At 38.3% G+C, this 20,383-nt stretch overlaps 1 long non-coding RNA gene across 1 annotated transcript; it reads left to right on the top strand.

Moving 5' to 3' along the window:
• The first annotated feature begins 14 nt into the window (after positions 1 to 14).
• LOC106147143 lies at positions 15 to 19,168 on the top strand. Its single transcript, XR_001231911.1, has 3 exons — positions 15 to 203; positions 16,768 to 16,923; positions 17,812 to 19,168. It is a non-coding gene; the product is annotated as an uncharacterized LOC106147143 (long non-coding RNA).
• Positions 19,169 to 20,383: the final 1,215 nt, after the last annotated feature.

Here is a 20,383-nt window from a genome sequence, read left to right as displayed (position 1 = left end):
GCCGCGGGGGTCGGCTCTTCCGCCCTGACTTAGCACCTGATGCCTCCGGGCCGCCGTAGGCGAAGGTTCGTGAAAGTGGCCGGTGGCTTACGCCTGTGCTCTTTCCGGACTTGAAGAGCAGTGGGACTGAGGAGGGCAGAGGGGCGTGGGCTTGGCTGCGGCAGGAGTGGCAGTTCTCTAAGTCCTTTAAGCATGCATTGGATGTAAGTGCCACTCAGGAACTGTTTGATTACCATCTGCTCCGTACCGGGCTCTGCTGGGGAAACAGACCAAATGCCACCAGCAGAGCTGTAATGTCCACGGTGATAAGTGTTGGGGCAGATAAACAGAGTGGGTTCATGTGACACCGGGTTTGGGCTGCCTTAGGTACTTGGTGACAGACTCAGCTGCCTTGTAACGTGTGCCTTAGCTCTGCCCTGTGCGGCGCCGACACACCCCTTCCTCCGTATTTATACTGACAGCATGGAGCCCTTATCTGTCCCCCTCCCTCCCTCTCTCTCTGTCTCTCTCCCTCTCCCTGTCTCTGTCTCTCCCTCCCTCTCTCCCTCTCTCCCCGCTGTCTCTGTCTCTCTAGCTCTCTCCCTCCCCCTCTCTCTCCATGTACATATACATATATATTCATTCATATGTATTCATGTATATCTCCCTATCCCGGAGCCAGTACTAGTACAGCAAGCGATCACACATCTTATGCTCGCAGCTCCTACCTAGTTGTCTGTATCGTCTTTTATTGCTCTTCACTCGGTTGAAGAGTTGGCCACTTACCAGAAGTCATTTGACCTTTTGAAGGGCGTTGATAATATTCTTGTAGCTTGGGAGGAAGAGACCAACGGCTGAAGGAAGTACAGCAAGGAAATTTTGTGGCTGGTACCTGAATTCCTGGGGTTTGAAGAGGACAAACACTGGTGATGAAATGAAATTATAAGGTGGGAATGCATCTCCATCAGGACCATGCTATCATGACTTCTTTATGATGATATGGATTCAGTGTGTGCTTCCATTTTCAGAGAGCAGTGTCACACCAAACAAGATGTGCTCCTTGCCAAGGGTGTCAGCTAGAAACTAGGAAGGATTTGTTAGGAAAGCTCTGCATTTGGTGGTTTTGGACTAGATCTGTTTCAGCTTGGATTCTGTCATTTTATGATAATAACTTATATACAAGAACATTCTGAGAAGCTCTAGTTCTGTTTCAGTTTTTGCTGGGGGTGGAGAGGTGATTCAGGACATAAGATTTCCCCTTTCTTCCCCTTCAAGAATTTATACTTCTCAGAAAGTCAGTTAACCTCACACTTTTGCACTGACTACTTGGGACTCCAACTGAGGTCATTTGGAAAGGTTAGTTAGGGTTCAGGAGAGAAATCTGAATCTGGTGTGTGTGTGTGTGTGTGTGTGTGTGTGTGTGTGTGTATAAAGATTTTCCTGTTAACTACCATTTTGCAGTAATAAAAACATAGATCTTTACAGTAATACTGGCCTCATTGTCTGAAAGACTGATTTTTGGGCTCTGAGTATTTCTGATCAAGGGGATTGCTACTTGCATGTACACATAGCCATTTGAGCTTTTTGTATAAAAATCAGTGGCAGTGCACCATATCTTTTATGTCAATCAGCGTTAATGAAGGAGCTGACTGCATATGCATGGGGTGTGAATTCCCTCATTTCTGGAGTCAGGGTGTCAAACTCATTCGATAGCTGACAGCTGTGATTAGAGCAAAGAAAGACTCCATCATGAAAGGCACTGACAGGAGAACCCAAGTGCTGAAAAGGAAATGAGAAGTAGCCCAACTGACTTCCAACCCACAGTCAAGTTTGACTCACTGTGCACAGGAAATCAATGAAGAGAATATGAGCCATTTTCTTCTCATTGATTTTCACTTCTAATTATTCCTTGGAGAAAGCTTGGTTTAATTTTTATGCCTATTTGGGGGACTATAATGAATATCCCAGGCTGTGCCGTATAAAGTGCCTTGGCAATATCTGACACGTCTCTACCCTGTCGTCAGTACAGGTGAATTCTCCTTTTACCCTCTTCTCCTTTTCCATCCCTTCACTTTGTTTTGACTCAGAAGTGCTAAGTAACTTCCAACTTAAGTGAAAGTATTGGTCAATAATACTTTTATTTGCAAATAATACTCTGATGTAACCCCAAACTGTGCTATATGCAGAGACAAATTCCATTACTTCTCATATAAGTTGTTCATAACGCGATGATTTTCTTTTAGAGAGGAGTCTTTCTTGCTCTTTAATAATTCGCTTTTCTCTGGTTGGCCTGAGGAAACCCAGGTAACTTCGTGCCTTTGAGTTTTCCCTTGGAATTTCCTGTAGCATCCCCTATAGCTATCTGGTGTTCTTTCTTTTCTTTCTTCTTTTTGTAACTAAAATTGAACTCAGGACCTTGTGCTTGCCAGGACCGGGAGCTGTGCCTCTGAACTACATTCCTGGCCCTATCTTTGGTATTCTTGCCTGTTGGCAAATACTATAAATTAGATCATACTGTATTTTATGCCCCCTTTTCCTCACAAGGCATTGTTTGTCAACCTAAATATAACTACTAGTATTCTGCTAGTTTCCCTCCAGGACATAGACACTAGATTCTTCTAAAATGCCCCTTAATACTAAGGCAGAATTAGAGGATGGAAGTGGTATCTATAAGTATTCTCTGTCACAGACCTAATATCTTACATTAATAGATATATAGATTTAGGGCTTCAAAAGATTTTCAAAACCATTTTTTGCTTGTTAGAACAAAGGCTGCCTCTGGAGTAATCTTGTTCAGGACCCAATTGTAACACAAGTAATTGCTTCCTACAAGGAAATCCTCCCTGATGGAATTGAGCAATTTCCTAGGGCACAGGATTTGGAGTTGCATGCAGCTAGAGTTGATGTTTCAAGGTGTGTTCCCTTGAATAAACAAACCCTCAGCTGCAGTTTCCTCATTAGTAAAATAAGAAAGATAATGTCCACCTTAGTGGGTGATGTTTAAATGGTATTGATGTGTATGAAACGCCTGAATCCCAGGTACACAATATGGATCATTTAATTGTATTTCTTTATTGAATTTTCCCTTCCTCTAGTCAGTTTTTCTTCTTCCCTCCTTTCTATACTCTCCTTTTTTCCCTCTGTCTGATCATTCTGCTTCACTTCCTTTTTCCTCCTTCTGTTTAACCTCCTCTTGCTTCAAGTCCTTCCTGGGAACAGTATCCAGAATCCATACAGTGGACTTTCTCAGTGAAGAACATTTTTTTTTCTCCCTTCAGACAGCCCATTATTTACTTAGAACCTTCCATTTCTGCTTTTTCACAATTCCCACTTTTGAATTCTGGCTCTAATTCCTATCTCAGTGCATTGCCGTTCACAGATGGTCTCTTTCTCAGGATAGGGGGCAAACTGTAAATATTTCCTCATCTATTAACTTTGCTCCGAGAAGGAAAAGGAAGAGCTGAAGGTTGCACTAAATCTCATGCACTTTATGTACCTCTTCTTTGCTCTGGTAATTCATCCACAAAATCTTATAAGCTATTTTCAAGATCTCTGTTCTATTTAGTTTCAGAATGACTTCGGTAACCATAACACACAAGACAGAAGAGTGCATAAAACCAGTATACGAGTGGGTGAGTGTCCACAAAGTGAACTCCTGTGCCACCTCAACCAGGTCAAGAGAAGTAAAACACTGTCCACATCCCAGGAGCTTCCATGTGGCCACTCCCAGTCACTCTTTCCGCCCTCCTTCCAGGGTTAGATATCAGGCTTCTAGCAGTATAGTCCATCTTGCTTCATTTTAAACCTTGCCCAGGGAATTATCCAGTGCACAATCTTTGGTTTTGGGCATCTTATGCTGAGCATGATGTATATGGCAGTCATCTGTGTTGTATGCAGTAGTAGTTTTTTCATTTTTATTGCTGTGTTGTAAGTAAACATCAACATTTATTTATACTTTTACCATCGATAGATATTTTGATTGTTTCTAGGTTTTAGTACTAAGAACTGCAGTGCCACAAGCATTATTTCATTTGTCATTTGGTGCACATGGGTATGAATTTATTTTGGGTATAAACATAGAGGTGGTGTTCATGGATCATAGAGTGAGATCTGTGCTCAGATAATGCCTGACTTTTCCAAAGGGGTCATGCCAGTGTACTGGGGTATCCAGCAATAGTGCAAGAGAATTATTTTGGGTTTACAGCCTTATCAATAGTTAATCTTGTCAGGATTTTAAATTTTAGCCATTTTGGTATGTGTATTGTCATATCTCATTGTGGTTTTAATCTCACTGTTGATGAAACTGAGCAAAATTCCTGTATATTTGTTGGGCGATTCTTTTGGATTGTGTGTGTATGTGTGTATGTCTGCCCATTGGCACTCTGGATACAAGCTCTTTATTGAATATATCCATGGATCTGCATACATTCACACACACACACGTTCTGCCCTGTGGATTGCATTTTGTTGTCTTAATTGTAAAGAATGTAATTGCAATAATCAATATTAATTTCTTTTATGAGATTAGTATTTTGGTGTCATGTTTAGGGATCTTTTCCCAACTCCATGATCGAGAAGATGTTCGATTTATTTTCTCATGAGTATCAAATCGACACCCTGGCTATGATCAGAATATGTCCCCCAAAGTCATGTGTTGGAAACTGAATTCCCAATTAGCAATGCTGAGAGGTGAGAGCTTTAAGAGGTGATTGGGTCATGAGAGCTCTGCTTGCATGCATGGATTAATGTTATTATTGTGGAAGTACATTCTTTTTAGGAAAGAGGATTCATTATAAAAGCCAGTCGGGCCCTTTCTTGTTTCTCTCCCACATGCTACTTTCTTGCCCTTCTGCCTTCCCTGGTAGGATAACAAAGCAGGAATAGCCTTGCTGGATGCTGGTGGGCATTTTGATACTGGACCTCTCAGTGTCAGAACTATAAAAATCAATTATCTAGTTTCTTTGCATATTACCCAGTCTGTGGTATTTTGTTGTAGTAATACAAAATGTACTCAGATAACCGAGTACTGAGAAGAGCACATTTCCCCACAGTTCTGTGGTACCACCTCTGACAGTATACAATATACAAAGTGTTCATGTATGTGTGTTCATCTTTCAGGGCTCTCTATTGTACTCATCTGGTTTGTAGCCCAGTACGATTCATCTTAATTTGATGTGTTATTATAAAGTCTCGACACTTGTTACAGTATAGACTTCTCTATTTGTTCTTTTTTAAATGATTGTCTGGCTTTTCTCTACATTTCCATATTGCTTTTGAATAAAACCGTTTATTTCTGCAAAAATATAGCTGGTATTTTGACTGCGTGATAGGTGTATAGACTAATTAGAACTGAAATAACTACAATAAGCCCTTAATTCATGAACATTGTATGTCTCTCCACCTTAAAGTTCTTCTTTCATTTGTTTTGATAATTTGTATAGTTTACTTGCATGGCTGAGTTGCATATGTTACATTTATCGATACGTAATTCACATTATTTGGTACTTCACAATTTTATTTGCTCACCATTTGCTGGTGATGTGTAGATCAAACTGAGTATCATGTAGAGACTTTATATTTGGCAAACTTGTGATTCATTTTTTAATTCTACTTTTTATTCATATTAATGTGTATTTATCCTAACAAAATTACTAAACTCAATTATTCTGAATTTCATCTATGGATATTGTTATAGTTTAAATCATACATAAAATAAGAAGGACCACTTACTATTTTACTGGAGCTAGAGCTATTTTGATCGAAAACACTTTGAGAGGAATATTGCAAGAAAAGAAAATAAAAACAAATTTCATTTTTAATGTATATACATGTCTCTTAAAAAAATTAAAAAATAAAATATTAAAAAAATGTAAATACAAAATCCTAAACAATTGGTAAATAATACTTTATATGCAAAGTATAATATAAAAATAATACAATGTAACAAAATTAAGTTTGTTCTGGAAATTCAGCTTTGGTTACTGTCTAGAAGTCAGTGGCTCTGGTGCACCCTATTGGTGAGAAATGGATCACAGTTTTCTGGTTTTCAGTAAAATGGCATAAGCACATTCACTCTGTCTTTCCTGCTGAATGCAGGTATAAAACTTGTGCACAGCAAATGGGGAAAGTGGTTAAGTACTCTGAAAAGTAACGTCATAAAGTGGGGAAAGACTACAATTTAAAGTACCATTGAACCAGTGATGATTTCCCCTCCTTGTCCTGATTCAAATCAGCTCATACTCCCAGAATCAGGCACTGACTGCAGGTGCAGAAAGCTCCAGGAAAAGTTCTCTAATTCTGGTAGGAAAGGGAGCTCCTAATGCTCAGGGAGACTGGGAGGTATCTTTTATTTTCTCTTTGTTTTTCTTTATTCTCTGGTGCCTCAGATCACAGTCAGTTGTGATGCCGTCAGGGACCACAGACACCAAAACAGAGGGGAAACTTTGTGAGCAAAGGAGCTTTGGGTTCTGAGAGAGAGAGAGAGGGAGAGAGAGAGAGAGAGAGAGAGAGAGAGAGAGAGGGGAGAGGGGAGAGGGGAGAGGGAGAGAGGGAGAGGGAGAGAGAGAGAGAGAGAAAGAAATTGCCTTGCTTTTTTCCCTCTGTTCTTGCACTATTTGACCTTGGGCTCGGAAACAGTCACAGAAAGGGCACAGCAGAGCTGTGTACATTATATTCAGCATTCTGGCCACATAGGACTAAAACGGGGAGCTTCAGAGACTTTGATGGTATCTGAGGGAGAAGTGATTACTCAGGCAGGTACGCGCATAAAGTCTGGTTCTTGGACTTACCTGTGAACTGAGCATATGGATTTTTGAGCACAAACAAAGTTGAGAATTGAACTATTGTATAGACCCCCTGCCCAGCTCCCAAACTGGCAACTGGATGGAATAAACTTAAAACAGATCCAAATAATTCTTCCAAGTCTTTGAAAGCAGAACCTACATTGGAATCGTAAACACAAAGGACTTGTCAGAGTCTGGGGCCAAAACCATACTGGATTGTTGGCTAAAACAGAAGCATCAGTATTCTTTATAGGGTTTAAGTAAGAATCAACATCTTATGTACAATATGCAGAATGTCTAGGGTGCAACCCAAAGTCACTTGGCATCACCAGGAAAGTCTCAGTTCAGGTGAGGGAGGAGAAAGAATAGGCAGGAACACTGACACAACAGAGGTGTTAGAATTATCAAACAAAGAATTAGAGTGAGTATTGTAAAAGTGTCCAAGAAGCAAAGATAGACATTCTTGAGGGAAGTGAAAATGTAGAAATCCTAGAAAATATATGATGTAAAGAAGTACAAAATGAAAATCTTAGAACTAAAAAAGTAGAATTAAACTAACACATGAGGGAAAGAAAAAAGAAAGGAAGAAGAAAAAATATATATCCAGACGAGAGAGCTAAGATAATTGTACTACTAATTTCTATTAGTTAATTGAAAGGAACAATTAATGCTTAATTTTTTTGATCTTGCATGCCTATATCTGACACAGTATTCTGAACAACTACTTTGAAGATAAGGATATGCAATATAACAACCATTGTTGATTTCTTGTCATCTTGTTTTGAAATTCTGTATTGTTTTTAATGTCTTTTAAATTTTTATTCTCATTAAAATAAAAAAGAAAATGCTTATTAGAAAAAATAAATAAAAACATCAAAAAATTTGAAGCATGCAAAAAAAGAGTAACACAAATTTCACTGGATGAGCTACATAGGAAACTAGAGATGACAGAAGGGAGAGTCTGTGAACTTGGTAATAAATCAAAAGACACTATCTGCTCTAAGAGAGATAGAGAATAAATATTTTAAAAAATGATCAGAGCCTCAAGGAACTGTGGAAAAAGCCCCAGAATCTAAGAATTATCTCTAGTGTCTTAAAGGAGAGGAGGGATACTCCAGTGACAAGGAAATACTTGAATAACTAATAATGGAATGTTTTTATATTTTAAAAGACCCAAACCTATAGATTCAGGAAGCTCAGGGAATCCCAAGGTGGAAAAGAAAATAAATTTGTGTTGAAACATATTATGACTAAATACTAAAATCAGAAGATAGAGAAAAATTTGGAAGCAGTTGGAGAAAAATTAAGTATTATTTGTATAGGGATGATTATGGGTTCCTCATCCTAGCTGAAGGGCAAATGTATGTTTAGAAAGCTGAAGGAAAATATTGTCAGTTCAGCACTCTCTCTCCCGCAGAAATGTAAGGAGGAGTAAAGACTGTTTCTTTTATTTTAAAGAGAAGAAAAGGAGTATTTCCAAACAAGATAATAGAAAGTAACAATAATTAATACACTGTGTACTGTTATTTTAAAGTAGTCACTCAGAGTATAAGATATGGCACAAAATATTGTTTCCAAAAATATTAGCACAAACTTTTCTTTTCAATGAACTAAGATAAACTAGTAGCATAACTATCTTAACTAGTGTATGTGTGTGTGTGTATATATATGTGTGTGTGTGTGTGTGTGTATATCTGTCTATCTATCTATATATATCTTTTCCCTTCTTTTCTCCTTTCCCCATCACAATTTCTCTTTCCTTTTGAACAGTTTCTTCCCAATTCACAATATTTATTGTACATTTTGCATCTTATTTACTCATTCAGCTTCTCACACTAGGGAGACAATACTATGTTTACACACGTGGTGTAATTTACTTCACTTATGAGTATGGTCTTGAATCGCAACCATGTACCTATAAAAGTCTCAGGTTTATCCTTCTTTATGGCTGAGTAGCACTCCATTGCATACAAAGACCACATTTTTTTGGTTTGTTTTTTGATATTGGGAATCGAACTCAGGATCTTGCAATTGCCAGGCAAGCACTTGTGCTGCTGAGCTGTATCACTGGACCTGACCACATCTTTTAGTATCCATTCCTCATTTGATGGGCCTGTGGGTTATTTCCAAGATTTAGTTATTACAGATTGTGGTGCTATAAATATGGGTGCACATATATTGCTGTGGTATGATGTTTTAATTCTTTAGGGAAGATACTCAGCAGGGGAATAACTGGGTCAAATGGAACCTCTAATCCTAGTTTTTTGAGCAGTCTCCATATTGATTTCCACGTAGTGGTTGCACCAGTCTACACTCCCTCCAACAGTGGAAAAGTATTCCTTTTTCCCACCCCACACCCCCTCTAACATTTGTTCTTGGTTGATTTCTTGGTGATAGCCATTCTTTCTGGAGTGAGATGGAATCTCAGTGTTTACAAACAGAGAGAAATTAGACAAACGACACCCTTTACAATAACATAAAAAGATGAAATACTTAGGAATCAATCTAACAAAGGAAGTGAAAGATCTATACACTGAAAGCTACAGTACTCTGAAAAAGGAGATCAAAGAGGATATCAGAAAATGGAGAGATATCCCTTGCTTATGGATAGGAAAATCAACATAATGAAAATGACCATACTCCCAAAACTGTTATACATATTTAGTGCAATCCCAATCAAAATACCATTAGCATACCTCACAGATCTAGAGAAAGCATTCCTAAAATTCGTTTGGAACTAGAAGAGACCTAGAATAGCAAAAGCAATTCTGGGCAACAAAGGCAAGGCAGGGGGCATCACAATCCCTGACTTGATATTAAATTATAGAGCTATGTGATAAAAATAACACAGCACTGGTTAAAACAAAACAGACCTGAGGATCAGAATAGAAGATACAGATACAACTTCAAGCACATTCAGCCACCTTATCTTTGACAAAGAGGCCAAACATGTTTACTGGAAGAAAGATAGCCTTTTTAAAATGGTGCTGGAAACACTGGCTCTCTAATGCTGAAGAGTAAAACTAGACCCATATCTATCACCATGCACTAAACTAAAGTAAAAGTGGATCGAAGATCTACATATTAAAAGCAGAACACTAAATCTACTAGAAGAGAAAATAGGTAGAACTCTTGAAGACATAGGTGTAGGCAGAGAGTCCATGAACAAAACGCAGACCACATGGGAAATACTACAAAGAATCAACAAATGGGATCTCACCTTATTAAAAAGTTTTTGTACAACAAAAGAAATCACCGACAGAGTGAAAAGACAACCCACAAAGTGGGAAGAAATTATAGCCAGTTGTCCCTCAGACAAAAGACATATCTAGAACATATAAAGAATTGAAAAACATCAGACCCCCAAATTCAAAGGCCCAATTCAAAAATGGGCATCAGAAATGAATACACGCTTCCCAGATTAAGAAATACAAGCAGAAAAATAAATAAACGAATAAATGTTCAACACCACTGATCATTTGAGAGATGCAAAATAAAGACATTTTCAAATGAAGAAAAATTAAGAAAACTTGTTGCTGGCAGACAGACTGAAAGAATTATGAAGGAGAATTTTCCAGGCCTAGGTGGATAGCTATGAGATGGACATAAGGTGGAAATTTAGGATTTCAGGAATGAAAGAAGAAAAAAAATGACAAAGATCTGGACAAACATGATGGACCAGGAGTGAGCCTAGATGCCAGACTCCAGCCACCACCTGTTTTTAATAAATACATTTTTGCTGAAACCCGGGTAAACTCCTTGGTTTATGTGTCCCTTTGGCTGTTTTCACTCCATAAGGGCAGTATTTGTGGCAGGAACTGTGTGGCCCAAACAGTTTAAAATATTTATTATCTGTCCCTTTGTAGAAAAAATTTGCAGATTCCCACAGTATGTGGTTCCTTATAAGGTCATCAAAATAAGTTTGATGACCAAAATAAAGGATTGCACCATTCTTTGGAGTTTCCAAGGTGGATAAATATAATGTATAAAATGAGTACAGCATAAATAAGGGAGGGTAAAGGGGCCTATTTGAGGGTAAGCTTTCATTTCAGTTGAAGTGTCAGGTACTTGTTTTAAGTAAATGTGAAAAATAAGGTGTGTAATTCCTAGAGCAAACAATAAAATATTACACACAGATATGGTAAAAATCGCCATAAGTAAATTAAAATGTAATACTACAAATTATTCAAAGAACCAAAAAAGTGAAAGGATAAATAATAGAGTGGAAAATAAATAAAACAATCTATGAGAAATACTATGACAATTACATCGTGTCTTATAAATAATTATATTGCATATAACTTACAGAGGCACAACAATTCAAAGATAAATACTGTCAGAAAAGAACTGCAAAGAAGATCAATAAATTCTGATTCTGGAAAGAAATAGATGTGCTCTTTCTTCTCCTGCCCTCTACTTGTACCTGAAAACCATGCACATTATGTAAGCAAAAGGGCTCTCTGAAAGACAGATGGTATCAGGAAGATTGGGTAGGAACCTTGGTGCCTAAGGAATGAGATGGTTGAAAGCTCCCTCTTTTTGTTTTTAATTTTATATATCCCAGAATTGGAGTTTAAATTAACTAGCAATACAGAAATGCGAACAGACAAGGCACTTTTAAAAAGTCCCAACAAAAGTATTGTCTTTTCCCAAAGAACTGGGAAAGCTTCAGTCTACCAAGACAGAAACTCTTTAAAAAACAAAAACAACCCAACACTACTCCAGCCAAACACCACAGAAGAAGACTAGCAAAAGCCAAATGGAGAGTATAGACTTCCACATTCACATTGTTGTGATCCTCCATCCTCTCCTGAGCATTGTCAAAGGCTGAGTAGAAAGTTGGGACTTTATCTCTGTTGGGTGTTAACTAATTGTCTTCTACTTCCAGATGGTTCAGTGGTGGTTATGTAGGGAGCCCACTCTTCCATCTCCCCACCTCCACCTATCTATTATGCTAAAGTCTAAATACACCAATAAAAAAAAATCACTGGAGTGCATTAAAATGTTCCAATTCTATATTGCTTACTAAAAGCCCACTTCAAATATAATAATATAGGCAAATAGAAAATAAAAAAGGAGAAATATATCATGTAAACATTAATCCAAAGGAAGCAAGAGTGGCCATATGAATACCAGATACATAGACTACAGAGCAAAGGAAATTATTAGAGTCAAAGAGGATCATACATAACAATGTGGTGAATCCATCAAGTAGACAATAGCAAGCCTAAATAAAAAAGTGTATGCACAAGACACCAGAGCTCAAACATGTGTGAAGCAAAAAATAATACAATTGAAAGGAGAAACAAGCACAATTTTAATGGTAATCGAAGGCATCAGTATCTTCACTCAACAACTGATAGAAAAAGTAAGTAGAAAATCACCAAAGATAGAGATGTTTACAATGTCTTCAACTCTCAGGCTCTAACTGACATTTGTGGAGCACACCAACCAACATTGCAGGATATTGTACCCTTTTCAAGTGCCCACAGAACATGTACCAAGGTGGACCTAGCTTGGGCTGTAAAACAAGCTTCAACAAATTTAAAAGAATGGAAAGCATATGTATTCTCTGAGTACAGTGGATTTAAGCTAGAAATAAACAGAAAGATAACAAGAAAATCTGTACACTTGAAAACTAAGCACCCTATTTCTAAATAATCCATGAGTCAAAGAGGAGCTTTCAAGAGAAAAGATATAATGAAAGAAAATGAAAATGCAATATATCAGATTTGTGGAACATAGCTAAAAGTCATGAGAAGGAAATGAATAGCACTAAATGATAAGATTAGAAAAGGTAAAACTCTTCAATTAATAACATGCACTCATTCCAAGAGCCTAGATAAACAAGAACAAAATAAATTAAAGTCATAACTCAAAAAACCTACAAAAGAAATATTCACTGGAAATTCACTGAAGAATTCTACCAAATATTTAAAGAATTAATATGTTACACAGTCTCTTAATGGAAATAGAAGTGAATTTCCCAACACATTCTATGACTTTATAATGTTACCATTACCTTCACACCAATACCAGTCAAAACTAGTATGAGATGAGAGAGAGAGAGAGAAGAAAGAGAGAACTACTGATGATATCCTTCATGCAAAGTCCTTAACAAAGTACTAGGTAAGAAAGTTCAGCAAAGTATAAAAAGAATAACACAATATTATGAACTGGGTTTTATTCCAAGTATGCAAAGCTGGTTGCTGGTTCTTTATTCAAAAGTTATCAATATTATCCACTATATTGACAGAGTAAAGAAGAAAATAAAATCATATGATCATATCAGTCAATGCAGAAAAAATGACAAAATTTAGCATTTATCACGATAAAAACTAGGAATAAAAGGGAATTTCTATGCATTTTTAAAGGGCATCTCTACAAAATACTACAGCTAACATACTTAATGTTGAAAGACTGTGTGCTTTCTTCCTAAAATTGAGAACAAAAAAAGATGTCCTCTCTCACTGCTACACTCAACATAACGCTAACTTGTAGCCAGTGCAATAAGACAAGAAAAGGAGATAAAAGGCATACGTATTGGAAACAAAATAATAGAACTGTCCATATTTGGAGATGACATGTTTGAGCCATGTATAAAATGTCAAAGAATCAATCAATAGAAAGCCCCTAGAGCTAATAAATGAGTCTATAACAGCAAGGTCACAGGCTAAAAGAGAAGCATACTCAGATCAATTGTATTTTTACGTACCAGCAATGAATTCACGGGTGCCAAATTTTTAAAATATTTTTTTTTTTAAAGGACAGGGGAATATAGAGAAACTGTCCCAAACTAAAGAAGACTTAAAAAATGACAGTTAAATGCAACATATGATCATAAACTGGATCCAGAACCAAGAAAGAGATTGTGGGGATAGTTGGAAAAATTTCAATGGCATCTGAAACTGACGTTAGTGTTTATCAATCAAATTTTTAAAATATATAAAATTTACAGTTACTCAAAATGAAGTTCTTGGTTATAAATCCAACACAATGCATACAAGATGTGTGTGTTGAAACTGCAAATTGCCGATAAAAACAGAAAACTGTGCATAAATGAAGAATTGTCTCTTTGTTCCAAATTAGCATACCAGTTTGATGCAGTTCTTTTTTGCTTTTTAAAAATATATTTTTCATTAACATGTATTTGTTGCACAAACTAATGGGTTTCACTGTCATATTTCCATACATGCACATAGCATGCACTGATCATTTCACTCTGCCTTGTATTTTTTCTCTCCCCATCCCCCTTCCTACTTCCTTTGTCCCCCTTCCTAGTCTCTAGTAGTCCCTCTACTGTCAGATCATTCTTTTTAATTTTTTAAAAATTTCTGCATATTTAGAAAATGTATAATACTGTTCTTCCTGTGGCATATTTTGCTCAATATTATGTCCTCCACTTCCATCCATTTTTCTGCAAATGGCAAGATTCATTCTTCTTTATAGCTCAATTGTGTAAATATAATATTTTATTTAGCCACTAATGTATTGACACAAACACCTAGACTGATTCCTTCTTGGCTATTGTGAATAATGCTGCAATTAATATGGTTACACAGGTGTCTCTATAGTATTCTGACTTCATTTCCTTTGGATATATTCTTAGAAGTGGTACGGCTAGATCACACAGTAGTTCTAGTTTTAGTTTTTTGTGAACCTGTATATTGTTTTCCACGGTGACTGTGTTAATTTACATTCCCACTAACAGTGTATAAGCATTTCTTTTTTGCTGTATCTATACCAATTTTTTTGATAGTGGCCATTCTAATTGGGGTGTCATGCAAGCTTAGTGTAGTTTTAATTTGCATTTCTCTGAGGGTTAAAGATGTTGAGCATTTTTCATATATTTATTGTACTTTTATACTTGTTTTGAGAAGTATCTGTTCAGATTGTTTGCCCATTTTGATTACATTACTTATTTTTGTTGTTGTTTTTGAGTTCTCTGTATAGTCTGCATATTGATCCTCTTGTCAGATGAGTAGCCGGTAAGATTTTTTCCATTCTGTAGCTTGTCTCCTAATGGTGTTGATTGTATAGCCCTTAAAATGTACAGTGTAAACTGAAAATTTTAAGAAAAAGTAAGAAAAATCTTTACGCTATAGGGCTAAGCAGAGTTCTTAGACTTGTTAGCAAACAGATAATCCGTAACAGGAAATATTGATAAATGAGACTTCATCTAGTTAAAAACTGCTCTTCAAAAGCCCCTGTTAAGGGAATGAACAGCAAGTTACAGAGCTAGAGCAAATATTTGTACATCATGTATGTGACAAAAGATCATTATTTTGAATAAAGAACCCTCAAAACAGAATGAAACAGAAAGTGGGCAGAAGACAGAGACATTCACTGATGAAGATTGTGTGGACTCCCTTTGCCATGATGCGGACATCTTGAATTGTAACTGCCAAGATGGCGCCTGAGTAATCCTGGCCTATTTTCTCCACTTGGTCTCCCAAGCCTATTATAAATAAATAAGACCATTAGAGTGATATGTGGGGCTTTATGACCAGACTGACATTATCAGTGCCTGATGTCCTTGATCTTAGCTGAAGATAAATGAGACACATCCTGGCTTGATGAAGTAATTCTGTCCTAACACTCTTCCTCTGACCCAAATCAGGATCCAGTGTATTTGCCATCCAGATCCATGCTTCTGTCAGTAAGTCCTTTAATAAACTACCCCATGTGCAATTCTGGCTCGTTCTTTCATCTCACACCACCGTGGGGCAGTTCTCATACACTGGTACCACATTGTTCCTGAACAAGGACATACAGAAGGTAAATAAACAGGTGAAAATGATACTCAACATCACTAGCCACTAAGAAATGTAAATTATGTGAGCTATGACCACACATACATTACCACAATGAGTATCACCACATACATGTCAGAATAGCTAAAGTCAAACAAGGGAAACACCAAATGTGGGCAAGGATGCAGAGAAGGTGTCACTCATATTGACATCTCACTACATGAGGTTTTCTTTGAATTTTCTTCCTTGGGGTTTGATGTGTCATTTTTTTTTGTTTGTTTGTTTTTGTTTTTGTTTTTTTTCCTGGTACTGGGGATCAAAATCATGACCTTGCGCTTGCTGGGTAGGTGCTGTGCTGCTGAGCTAAATCCCCAGCCCCTAATGTGTCATTTGAATCAGGCTTGATGTCTTTGTCAATTTTGGAAATTCACATCCTATGTTTTTCCAATTTCCGATAGATTAAAAATGCTTTTGTGAGTTAATAAAAATTATGATCCTCTCACAAGAGAATTGACAGGAGCAGTACTTATTGTATGCTGCATGTGTATTTCTGTCTACACAGTTATGAGAACAACAAGACAAGACTCTTCTTTACCCCAAATGATCTCTTCCTGGGTCTCACACTCAGTATCTACCCATTATCATTTAATAGGTACCAGGCTAATTTTGCTGTAAGTTTTATTTCCTATTTAAACATTTGTCAAGATGAAGGTAGATCTTCAAAAGCTAAGATATTGGACATTGGCGGTGGGGTGGGCTTCTATTAACACTTAATCATCTCATTTTTTTTTAGCTGAGCACAGTTTTCCAAGAACTTCCATGAGCTCTGACTCAGTGGCCCTTTCCATCATCCTCTGAGTTCATCATGCTTAGCTCTGTCTTGCGGTTGATGTTTCTGAGGCTCAGGATCCAACTGACAGGAGGAGGACCTGGAGCGATAGATCTTATTTCACTCTGTATTTACTCTGCTTCTGTATTTGAGTGCCTATTGTACATCCTTAAACTTATCTAGACGGTCCTGTGCTCGTCTAGTTCCAAAATGTCACAGTCCTTCCATGGCCACAGTAGTAGCTGAGTCACATAGCTGAGCTCCCTTTCCTTCTTCTTGTGCTATGATGTCAACTGCAAAGATTTTGCGGCAAAAGGTAAGGGTCTCCTCTTTCTCCTAGGGAGAATGCTGCTTCATCATAGCATACCAGGAACCCCGGAAAGATCCCCTCTGTAAATATATCGGTGCACTACTTCTCTTGCAGCTGACTCAGGAGTTGGGATGTGTTGTTGTGGATCCTACAGTGAGCCTGGGGATGGTGAAGACACAGCCAAGCAGAACTGCCACGAACCTAGACTATCAAGAGACAGCTTGCCTTGCTGAATGTTCTTCTAACTACCTGGGGGATTCAGAGAACAAGGTATGAGTCGGGGGCATTTGGTGGGTACCAACGCACATGTTTAGCACAGAAATGGACACTGTTAGGGAATGTCTGAACTCCTCCCGAGACAAACCTGCTTGTATAGGACAACCATGCTGTCCATAGTGTTGATGGGATGTTTGAGATAGATCTGCAGGATGCAGCGAATACACGACAGAAGTACTCCTTGCTTTCATGGTCTTGCCTCCTAGCGGGGGATATGGTTAAGAAACAAGTTATTACAAAACTTCACAAGAGGTTTCTAACAATGGAGCACAGAGGTAGTCACCCCTGTGAACTGTGAGGGCACGCTGGAAGGGTTCCTAGCATTAGTGCTATCTAATCTGAGCCCCGAAAAACAATAGACACTAACAGGTGAGGATAGGGGGAGACAGAGGGAAAAGTATGTACAAGAAATTGATGATGTTTCAAAGGAGGAAAGTCACTGTAGTTATGCCTTTAATGTACAGAATAGGGAAAAGATTTCTCTAGGCAAAACATAATTCTGGTTTGGTAAACTGGGCCCATGTGCAGGAACTGACATTGAGAGCTTCTCCACGCATTGAGCTGCTGTCTTCTCTCACATAGTGTGCTCAGATAGGAGTCCCGGCTTCTAAGGCGAAGGCATTCTGTGTAATGCCTTGACTTGCAAAATGTCTGTCTCCCTTCCAGAGGCAGATGGTGCCTCCAAGTGGTAATAAATTCAGCACCCTTTTGCGCCTTGCTGGCCCCACCCTACCAGCACAAAGTGTGCATTTTTACCATTCCCCTGTGAAGCTGCCATCAGCAAAGTCAGCTGAAATTCTGAATTCAGATAACACAGGGAGAGTGCCAGTCCCTATGAAAGGCTGACTTATTCTATTATCTACATTTTAACCCATTTAACAGGCCCCCAAGGAAGTTTCCAGATGGTAAAGAGCTGCAGAAAATAATGAAAGAAAAGTGAGAGCTATGAACAATAAGAAATGTTTTGCCACTTCTCCTTCAACTCCACCCTTGGACACTGATTTGGCTTTGGCCAGCAGAAGGGAATTAGGAAGTGAATCTGCGGGTGTAAACAAGTTGACAGTAGAAAGGCCATTTCTTCTCAACTCCTCTAAATAATGTGGGGCAGCGGAGCTCAGGAACATGACTTTGAAGTGTTTCCAAATATCCACTCTGCCTACGTGTTTGTGTGTCTGATCAGGACAACATAAGGAGGGGTGTGTGTCTGAGGGAGGGGACAGCTGTGTCTCATGTCCTGGCGGCCCAGGGTGTGGAGATTCCAGCACCATATCCAGGTTTACCGCCTCCTGCAGGAGAATTGAGCTCCTCTGCCCAAATATGTTGTGACTTTAAGATTATTCAATTAAAAAAATTTCGAGATTTAAGAAGATGCCAGATGATCTGGATAAAATTAAAATACTTTACTTGAACCATGATTTGGAAATGCTAACCAGGAGGGCAAATTGAGGAAATCAGTCTGTGTTACTCCCCAGCGTCCTCTAGGTGGTGCTGCTGTGACAGTTATGCGCTGGAAATTTGTTAGCACTTAACTCTTAAACCAAATATTTAACTTATTATATGTCTTATCCTTCTGGTTAATTGATAATATGATACTATTGATAATTTATACTGTCACATTTACATTAGAGTCTCCTAAGGATGAGCCCATAATCATAAATTACACAACAGAGCAGTTTCAAAGGTCAGAATACATGTACTTCTCTGGTTAGTATTTAATAACGTTAAAGAGTTTCATGTGTAGCACCCATAAAAACAGACTCTATCATTAGTTCTTCCTTGTGTCAGGCAGTGTATGCCGTAGGTGCCAAATTAAATCTTATCAAAGGAATTGATTTCTCTTTCTGCTTTTCTCCTTTACTTATGAGGTAATTAACTAGAGTAAGCCTTTTAAACCCTGGTTAGAACTTACTGCTTATCTTTGCTAATAAAAAGATTGGGAGGCCATTTTTTTTTTTTCCTTATTTCTGAAAATGGCCTCGGGTAGATACCTAAAATCACTTCTTGATTTTAAAAGCAAATTGGCTTTTGAGGTTAGTTCCATTGAAATGCAGGAGTGGTATGAGAAATGGTGTTTGATAATTGCCCAAATCTTAATCAAGATTTTATTAAAATCAATATTTGATATGCCGCTCAATTTAATTAAATTAAACCACAGAGAAATGAGTAATAAATGGGTTTGAAAATCAATCCCAGGATAAGGTATGTTTCTTTTAATTAATGGAACATATGAAATGTTGGATGAAGCAACTGCTGACCACGAGAAAAAGAAACAAACAAAATCACACTTGTCTTGCTGTCGGGTGAGCACCCACCCTACGCCAGGCCCAGGCCAGGCATGGGCTGTGTCCTTTTTCATTTGTTTGGAAAGAAAATCCTAGGGTGCTTGTACCCTCAGATCACAGTTCAGGCCCAGGTGTGAGTGAAGGTGCTTTTCCATCATCTTTTGGTAAATGGCAGATGTAGATTTTAACACAATGACCAAGGTTCTCCCGCTACCGCAAACTGCTCGCGAAGGGGAAGGAAATGCCCGGCGCATGGTTAATTTTAGCGCCGGGCACTGGCGGTAATTTCCTTCCTAAAACAAGCGTAGCTGTTACAGGCAGATGAGTAGAGGGAAAACCCCAATCAGAAAGCACTGCTCTTCTCCCCTTATTTTGTTATCAAGGTTTGTTTCCCTTTTCCCCATAAAATAAAAAAATAAATTAAAAAAACATAAGGGTTGACTTAACAGATCTGAGTCCCCATCACTAAAAGGAAAAGGTTTTACTTTTTCTAAGACGTGGACTACTGTTATGGACTGCATAATTTATGCTTGTTGAGAGTGGCGGAGATTATGGTGTTAGTAACGAAGCGCTGTAATTGGGATTAGCTAATAAAAAAGCGGAGGAACTGGAGAGGCAGAAAGGAGGAAAAGCGGTTTCAGGTGAGGCGTTTCCTGCCTCCTGGGACGCTAACAGAAGGGTCGGTGTCGTGCACCGGGGCAAGAACCACAGTTTAATTGGGCTTCAGAGTTTGCGCCTGCGCTTTGGTCCTTAGTAGCCCTAGCCGTCCAAAGAACTAGCTCTGGGGAACAAGGCACGCTGTTGTTCAACATTACCGGCAACGAGAACGAGGCTGCAGCCACCGGAAGAACTTGCCTCGCTTTTATTCCGGGGCACCATGTTAGCAATTTTTGCCTTCTCCCTATGCCTCTTTGTGATACTGAAAAAAATTCACCAAATCCGGCTTATTTTTGAAAATTAAAATTATTTTTAAAAATTTGCTTCACAACCATCAGTCATTTGCCCTAAGAAGGGTATGCAAGAGGGATACAATTAAATCAGTGCTGCCGTTTGGTTTTTTTTTTTTTTTTGTGGTACTGGGGATCAAACTCACAACCTTATGCTTGCCAGGCAGGTGCTTATGCCACTGAGCTATATCCTCAGCCCCTGTGCTCCTGAGTTTTAATGCCAGG

This window comes from Chinchilla lanigera, unplaced genomic scaffold, assembly GCF_000276665.1.
Source record: "Chinchilla lanigera isolate Chin_1 unplaced genomic scaffold, ChiLan1.0 scaffold00121, whole genome shotgun sequence".
In the NCBI taxonomy this organism is placed as follows: Eukaryota; Metazoa; Chordata; class Mammalia; order Rodentia; family Chinchillidae; genus Chinchilla; species Chinchilla lanigera.
This window is presented reverse-complemented; position numbering and strand designations above follow the sequence as displayed.